The following is a 9,452-nucleotide window of genomic DNA, read 5'->3' as shown; positions in this document are numbered from 1 at the left end:
TTGATTGTTTACTATTAAAATATGTAAAGCCCACTCCTTATCTGCACTTGTACCAGATAAGGGTATGCCATGAACCCTGGGGGTGAGGACATTTTTCAACCCATTGGCTGCACTCCTTTTGTGTTCAACATTCCAGGGCCAGTAGGGGTGGGGAGGAGCAGAGGCAAAAGGGAGCTGAACAACAAATGTGACTCTTGGTACAGTGTGCTGCATTCCAGAAACTTCTGCACCCCCATTTTCCTCTCCCCATCCAGTTATGCAAGTAGCACAATCGTAGTTCAAGGAAACACCCCAACCAGGCAAAAGCCCTTGAAGAGGATGTGGAGCACAGCTGCTGATTAGCTTAGCCTTGGAAGAGTCCGGAAGGCCAGATAAGACTTGCCTGGAGGGCTGCTTTTGGCCCATTCTGGCCATAAAATAAATGATAAGGAATCAATCTTTTAGTATGTTGGCACCCACATTTTGGAACTCCCTACCTATTGACACGAGGCAGGCGACTTCACTGTACTCTTTTCAGCAGTTGCTTTTGTTTAGACAAGCCTGCCCAGATATGTGGAATGTTTGCCCACCCCAGGCTGGCTGTAGGTGAGGGACTGGCTAATGGCAGACTGAAGTTGGTGGGGCAGCTCCCCTTAGCCCTAAAGGTCCAGCCTCCACTATTTCCACAAATAACAGGTACGCTGTTAAGACTAAAACCACACACTGGGTTGTGTTACCTGGATTGCCTGTTTCATCACATTTGACTTCTCTTTACAACTCCAGGTCAGTCTATGCTCATGTGCTGAGGAAATAACTCTTTGACATCTATTTCACATGTGTGTGTTTTTAGATTGCAGGGGGTTAGACAGGTAAATGACCTTCTCTTCCTAGAACTGTCTGTGACACCCGGAGAACTGCCCATCTGGCAAAAACAGCACCATCGTGATCTGATACTATAAAGGTGAAGGTTTGTTTTTCATTCCCCTGGTTTCAATAAATGCCCCTAACCATCTGTTTGTGGAATCGCTGTGTTGACCCTAGATCTGGAAATGTGTCCAAAAGTGACGCAGCACGGAGTGTATCAGCAGTTGAATCATCCCCTGCCATCGTTTCCTGAAATACTCGTGACTTTCCTTCCATGTCTCCCATCCAACTGCCAATCGGACCTGCCCTGTGTGGCTTGAAATATGACTGCAATTTGGCTGTAGAAATGCAAGCCATAAATCTGAGTTATGTCCCTCCTGTTGGTTACTCTGACTAATGTATATTATGCTTGTAGTTAATGAGGGCTGAGACACACTTCGTTTGCATCCTTTATCGCTGCATGATCCCTGTATTATTATTATTATTATTCATTTGATATCAGAGACGCTACAAGTGGCATTCACATTCTAAGTAAATGTATACGGCAACTACAAATTGCTCTAACCCACAATTCTCTTTGATTCTCTATCTCCCTTTCATCCTTCTTGAGCAGTGTCTGCAAGAAATATTATTTTGTATGGGTGGTATTCAGCTAAGTTTAGTCACTACTGAAATGAACGGACCTAACTTAGTTATGTTCACTAATTTTAGCTGGTTTACTAAGTTCCAGTCAGAGTAGAACTACTAAAATTAATGAACATGACTAAGCTAGACCAATTTATTTCAATAGCCAGTAAAATTTAGTTGAATATGTAATCATTGTTGAGTATTGCTTCTCTTCCTTTACTGATAACATAGCCCCAAAGTGTGATTTCATTTAACATAATTGGCCCTATATTTGGCTTAGTAATTAATAGAAAATGCTTTGATCTCTATACCTTTTGTTATTATATTGAATTCCTTTAAGGAGTAACACAGGGTTTCCCCCACAATGCTCAACCAGTTGCCTCTGAGAGGACCAAAACAGGACACAGAGAATGTTGTCTTCTCCTGTTGCTTCTTGGCAGATAGTATTCCGTAGTACACTGCCTGGAAGGTCCCTACAGCCATCATGATTACAAGCAACAGATATACTTATCATTTGTTTGTTTGTCTGTCTGAAGGTGGACTTCTGAAGAGCATTCAGCTTGTGGGCCACTTGGAAAGGGCTTGGAGAAACAGAACAGAGCCCAAATGCAAAGGATGTAAGGTAGTCACTTCAATGTTGCCAAAAAAAGGAGGCCACAGATGTGCATAACATTTGCATATATCAATTTATATGATAGATGCCAATTGTCATCATCATTAATATTTAGTAGTTTACATAGCACTTGCCAAAATGGTTTCTAAGTGGTTTACCCGTATAAAACTAATGATCAAAAAATATGACCACATATAATTAAAGTACACAATAAAGCAATTTCACCAAAACATTAAAATTACCGGTAACACCCACAATTAAAACATACAATTAACAATCCCATTAAGACAACATAACAATTAGAACAGAAATGATTGCTATAATTTAAATAGAAACACATCTCATCCTAGGGGGAAGACTGAGACCTGTGTTCCTACTCAGCCTGTTGCCCAGTGTTTATTTGCAACTTCAGGGTCTCTGCTCACTCTCCCTTCTTCTGGTTTTCTATCTTTAAACTAGACTTGGACTCACAGGACAGTACTTCAGACAGAAGACTCCTTCAAGTTCAAACAGAAGGTCGTCCTCCAAATGGTGGGGCATCCTCTATAAATGAGGACACCTAGTCACTCGAAGGTGATCCTTCCTTACACATTGTAAGGAGGAGGAAGGCAAAAAAAGGAGTGTCCTTTTTTAGGGGGTTACTCACACCCTCTCGTTATAGTCTTTTGATCATGGCTGTCTCTCTAAACAGAGACACAAAGCTTGTGTTTCCTTGCCATGCAAGTTATGCCTGCTGAAATGCCCTCTTTTGCATAACCATTAATTGTGCACATTCCTCCCCCCCCCCGGCTACCTTTCCTTACTCCCCAGTCATCCCTCTGGTTGCATGCCATCTCAATTAGGGCAGTGTTCCAGACCCAGGTTCTGTTTTTCCTTTTGGAAATGAGGCACAGTGGAGACTGTGGTGTCTTTATGATATATTGTTTATTTACACATATATGCAACTAATCCTACAATGGAGGGGCTCACAGCATTAACACCCAAAAAGGTCTCCTTCTCCCATAGCCACAGTCTTGAATTCCAGCTGAAATCAGGCATGGCTCTTCCTTGCTTCCATCTTCTTGCCTGCACACACATAACTCTGGCTTTTGTCTTCCTAACTACCAGACAGTTGAAGGAGATGGCCCCACCCATTTGGCCTCTGGCACAGAGCCACTTCCTTTGTTACCTTAAACACCCATACTTAGAGGGATATCACCAATAAACGTGTCTGGCCATTCCAGCAATTGAGTTTCTGTTGGATCCAAGAACTGGAAGGGGCTCAGGCATACAGCCTACCCTGCACCAAACATACAACATCTCTGTTTTCTTCCACTCATGGACCCTTTCTCCATATCTTCACCACTACCACCCAACCCAAAGGATTACTGATGGTTTAGGATCAGGTCTAAGGGGTGAGGTTAAATGCTTTATAGTACGTGGGACATTTAACTGCTGAAAGAAATAAAACAATGCTGCTTAATTTCAGAAGAGGCACTGCTGTTTTGCACTGAACTGACATTTGCTACCGATTTTGTTCACATCAAGGTTAGATTTCCAAGAGCTTGTGTAAACGTGTCACTGTCAGGATGCTTAGAATCTGCAGCACATTTTGCTCCAGGAGGTGCAAATGGAAAGAGAGAGAAATTTGTCTCAAGACCATCTGTCATAAAGTACCTGCCAAGAACCTGCTGCCCCGGGACAGAGAGCTAGACAGCCCACATTCTATCTCCTATTTAAGGTTTAGTTGCATCCAGGCTTGATGTAGAGCCAGGGAGCCCTCTAAAGTATATCCAGCTTGTCAAAGAGGAAGGTGCATGAGTATGGGTGGGCATACAGCTGATGCCAGCAGAAGGTTGGCTGCTGTAGACCTGCCGGGTACAATTATATTGTTACAAAAGCACGGTGCCTGCCCGTCTCTCTGCCAAGCGGTGACAAGAGCCCATGGGGTCAAAGGCACACACAGGGTCTGTGTCCCTTTGGAGAATAGAAGACACGGCGGAGACTGTTGTGCTTTAAAAAATATGGTTTATTCGTCTATTTACATCTTCAGTCCAGATCTTGCAGCATGGCCACAGCACTGCAGGCAGCTTTCCCGCTCAGCTTCCTCCTCCTTCTTCCCAGAAAACCCCTTGCTTCCAAACTCCCCTTTCTTGTCCCCTCAAACATACACCCCAATACCTTGGTAGCATCTCACCCCACAGGCTAAAGAATTCCTCTCCTCAGTGGCCTATTATTGTTCCCTTAATGGCCTTAGCCTGGCCCGGCTGGTTTGCATAAACCAGGCCAGGAGTTTCCTGAATTCCCTGCCTGGCACAGTTCTGCACTTTAATCCATATCCCAATTAATCAAAATCCTAATATTTCTTCATTCCTAAGGTTTAGGGGAATCCTCCCCCTCAGATCTATAACAATATCTTTGAAAAATCTCTGTTTCAGATGCCAAGTCAAAATCCTATACAGAACCTGCACAGTTACACAACAAATATGAAAAAGGCAGCAATATCTTTTTAGTTTCTTGGGACACTAGAGAGAAAAATCAGATGAGTAAACCTTGCACTGCAATCCTGCACACATCTACTCAAAAGTAAATCCTATGTAACACATCAGAAATTTAGGTATGCATAGTATTGCATCCTTAGCCTTTTTCTGTACTTGAATGAATCTCACTTTAATAATAATAATAATAATAATAAATTTTATTTATATCCCGCCCTCCCCAGCCGAAGCCGGGCTTAGGGCGGCTAACAACACTAAAACAGTACAACATTATAAAACATTATAAAAATGAATTAAAATCAAAATTGATGGCAACCATAAACTAAAGTTTTGTAAAGATTGCCAGAGGAGGGAGTCAGGCTGCGCCCTGACCAAAGGCCAGGTGGAACAGCTCTGTCTTGCAGGCCCTGCGGAAAGATGTCAAGTCCTGCAGGGCCCTTGTCTCTTGTGAGAGAGCGTTCCACCAGGTTGGAGCCGCAGCCGAAAAAGCCCTGGCTCTAGTTGAGGCCAGCCTAACCTCTCTGTGGCTTGGGACCTTCAAGGTGTTTTTATTTGAAGATCGTAAGTTCCTCTGTGGGGCATACCAGGAGAGGCGGTCCCGTAGGTACGAGGGCCCTAGGCCGTATAGGGCTTTGAAGGTTAAAACCAGCACCTTAAACCTGATCCTGTACTCCACCGGGAGCCAGTGCAGCTGGTATAGCACCGGATGAATGTGATCTCTAAGCGAAGACCCCGTAAGGAGTCTCGCTGCAGCATTTTGCACCCGCTGGAGTTTCTGGGTCAGTCTCAAGGGCAGCCCCACGTAGAGCGAGTTACAATAATCCAGTCTGGAGGTGACCGTCGCGTGGATCACAGTGGCTAGGTCAGGGCGTGAGAGGTAAGGAGCCAACTGCTTAGCTTGGCGGAGATGAAAGAATGCCGCCTTTGTTATAGCTGCAATCTGCGCCTCCATGGAGAGGGAGGTATCGAAGATTACACCCAAACTCTTAACGGACGGTGCTGGCACTAATTGCACCCCCGCAAGAGATGGGAGTTGCCCCCTCAGCCCCCTGTCGTCCCGTCCCAGCCAGAGGACCTCTGTCTTCGAAGGATTTAACTTCAGCCGGCTCCCACGTAACCATCCAGCCACAGCCTCCAAGCATCTGATCAGTGTGTCTGGGGCAGAGTCCGGGTGGCCGTCCATCAACAGATAGAGTTGGGTGTCATCAGCATACTGATGGCAGCCCAGCCCAAAACTCCGGACAAGCTGGGCGAGGGGGCGCATAAAGATGTTAAAAAGCATTGGGGAGAGTATTGCACCCTGGGGCACACCACACACCAAGGAGTGGCGGGATGACAATTCCCCCCCAAGCGCCACCCTCTGTCCCCGACCGGAGAGAAACGAGCGCAGCCATTGAAGGACTGTGCCCTGGATCCCCACGTCGGCAAGGCGGTGGTCCAGGAGTTCGTGATCGACCATGTCGAAGGCTGCTGACAGGTCTAGAAGAATCAGCAGCCCCGACCCGCCTCGATCCAGCTGCCTACGGAGATCATCTGTTAGGGCGACCAGAGCCGTCTCAGTCCCATGACCAGCGCGGAAGCCGGACTGGAATGGATCCAGAGCCGATGTTTCATCCAGAAACCTACCAAGCTGTTCAGCAACCGCTCTCTCAATCACCTTACCCAGGAATGGAAGATTCGAAACCGGGCGGTAATTGGACAGATCTAAGGGATCTAATGATGTTTTCTTTAAGAGCGGGCGCACCACTGCCTCCTTCAGTTCCCCTGGGAATGTCCCGGTGCCAAGGGACAGATTGATGATATCCCCCAGGGGGGCCCGCACCTCGTCTGGACACGCTCTAATCAGCCAGGACGGGCACGGGTCGAGAGGACATGTGGTGGGCTTTCCAGCTCGGAGGAGTCTGTCCACATCGGCTGGGGATATCCAGTCAAAGTGGTCCAATACTGAACCCGAGGGCAGTCGAGGGGCCTCCAGTTCCTTTATTGTATCCAAATTGGCAGGGAGGTCATGGCGGAGCAACAAGACCTTCTCCGCAAAAAAGCTCGCAAATGCCTCACAGCTGTGTGTCAAATTGTTATTTAAATTTGGCTGTCCTTCGAGGGACGTTAAAGACCGAATTATACTAAATAATTGCGCCGGGCGAGAGCTAGCGGATGCAATGGAGGCCGAGAAGTAAGACTTCTTAGCGGCCTTCACTGCCATCTCATAGGTTTTCATAAAAACCCTATAAGATGTTCTTGAGGCTCCGTCACGGGCACCCCGCCATACTCGCTCTAGCCGTCTGAGGTCCCGCTTCATTTTCCGGAGCTCCTCGGTAAACCAGGGAGCCCGGTTTCTGCGGGGTCGCAGAGGGCGCTTAGGTGCGATCTCATTGATGGCTGCCAGGAGCTGGGTATTCCAGGCCTCAACAAGCTCAGTCAATGAGTCGCCAGGGGGAGAAAGGTCCCGCAAGGCTTGACGGAATCTATCAGGGTCCATCAGCCTTTGCGGGCGAGCCCAAATTGGCTCGCCACCCAAGCAGGGTGGGGGTGGAACGTCAATCCTGGCTTTCAGGGCATAGTGATCAGACCATGGCACCTTCATCGAAGGAAACATGATCACATCTATACCGATGCCAAAGATCAAATCCAGCGTGTGGCCTGCTTGATGTGTGGGGCCCGAAACAAACTGGGAGAGCCCTAGTGTTGCCATGGAAGACACCAGGTCCAGAGCCTGCGAGGAGGGAGTGGCATCAGCATGGATGTTGAAGTCCCCCAATACCAATAGGTTAGGGAACTCCAAGGCCCAGCCGGCCACCGCCTCCAGCAGGCCTGACAGGGTGGCTGCTGGTGCGCTGGGTGGCCGGTACACCAGCCAGACAGCCAAGCTCACCTCGGAGCCCCACACTAGGCCAACACATTCAATGCCGGGGATCGATGGCGATGGTAGAGCCCTGAAAGGACAATCTTCCCGGATTAATAACGCCACCCCTCCCCCCCGGCCCACAGTCCGCGACTGGTGGAGGACGGAGAAACCCGGGGGCGCCATCTCTCGTAAGGTAACAGTATCCCCTTCGCGCACCCAGGTCTCAGTCACACATGCCAGGTCAACCCCCTGCGAGGTGAAGAAATCTCGCAGGGTGGCGGTTTTGTTGCCTATAGACCTGGCATTGCACAACACCAGTGACGGAGGTGAGTAATCCTTGCTCACCCTACCCTCGTCTCTCGGGATGGGGCGCAGATTGGAAGGGGTACGAGCATATCCGTATCTCGATCCCCTTCGCCTATGACATCTGCCCCCACCGCCATACCTCCCTCGCCCCTCCACAGTAGGAATCCCAAGCCTCAGGCTCACCTCCATTTACAGAATATAAAAGCAAACAAACAAAAACAATTACACGAAAATAAAGCCTGTACTACAAATGGTAAATTTGCCTCCCACTACTTATGAGGGCACTCTTATTCTAAATAGCTTCATTTGTGTGTTTATGTGGCTGATTCCAATGGAACTCTTAAGATCACTGATAATGGAAGTCGCCTATCGTTAGAATTCTCTATTTGTCCTATGGACAATATAACTATTAGCAACATTCTTTAAATTTCATGGGCATAGATAGGGCAAGGTTTGTCCTCCAAGTCCAAGTCCCTGGGTCTAGTAGCAGTTTTTGCCCTTTACATCAAATTGCAACCTTCTTTCTTTGTCTCCTAGCAGACTGACATTTGAGACCCTATTTCAGGTGCCTCCCCCCTAAAAGAATCAGAAGTTGGTTGGTGCGGCAACCAGTGATAAGGCCTTTTTTGTGGTGGCACCCAGTTTATATAATTCCCTATCCAGAAAGGTTTGCCTGCTGCTCACTGGAGTTTTTGGCACCAGGCCAAAGTGGTTTTATTCATCCAGACTGAAAGAATAATGCAATGCTAAGAGTCGGACACGACTAAACAACTAAACAACAACAACAACAACATGTTGCTGCTCTTTTCATTTATTTTCATTTGCTGTTTTACACTGCTGCCTAGATTGATTTTATTGGTTTGTTGCTACTTTGGTCATGTGAATTTTGGTGTGGTTGGTTATGATTTTGAAAAGTTTTTTTAATTGTTACTTGGTTCTAAAACATTTTGTAAATCGACTGGATTACAAGAAAGGATCTAAATGTTCAATGTGTATATATGCATAGCACTGCTCTGTGTGCTGTTTTATGGTTGTGCCATGGGACAATGCATGGTATCAGAAATCTATCTCCATATATGCAATTATCCAGTTATTTTATGCTCTACTCCCACAGGGACTGATACTGGTTTGGGAATGTTCTGTGTATATGCAGTGGGCACAAGCATTTCCTGACACTGAAGAGAACAGAATATCCCCTGTACACACTGAGCTGAGGTTTTTTTTGTGTGTGTTTTTTGTGTGGAGTTTTGGATTGTGGCCATGATATAATCTAGCCTTCACAATCTTTCCTAGAAGGCAATTGCAACATTTTAGAAGGTAATTGCAACATTTCCTAAAAGTCAATTACAACAACAATCTGCTTACCAATCTTATCGCTTATAATATGCCATCCAAAAGTCTGTTCATGGTGTGTGTTTTTTAAGATGCACAATTTGTAAACTCTCTCTCTCTCTGGTGAATAAACACTAGCCATTTTATTCAGAAATAAGTTCAATCAGATATCTGCCATTGTATGTGTGCATATTACTGCAGCCTTGGTTCCCAATGCAGTGATTTTTGCTGCAACTTTTCCACACAGGACACTTTGAGGACTGGATCAGATATTTCAATGCTGTATATACTAAAGGAGGACAAAATAAATATAGCTAAGACAGCTAACTTGGATTTTTAAGGCTTCCCTAGATCACCAGAGCTGTTTTCAGGCCTTTCAGGTCCTTAGACCTTTATGGGTCTAAGGAAC

The sequence above is a fragment of the Podarcis erhardii genome, assembly GCF_964252035.2.
Source record: "Podarcis erhardii genome assembly, chromosome: 9".
NCBI lineage: Eukaryota > Metazoa > Chordata > Lepidosauria > Squamata > Lacertidae > Podarcis > Podarcis erhardii.
This window is presented reverse-complemented; position numbering follows the sequence as displayed.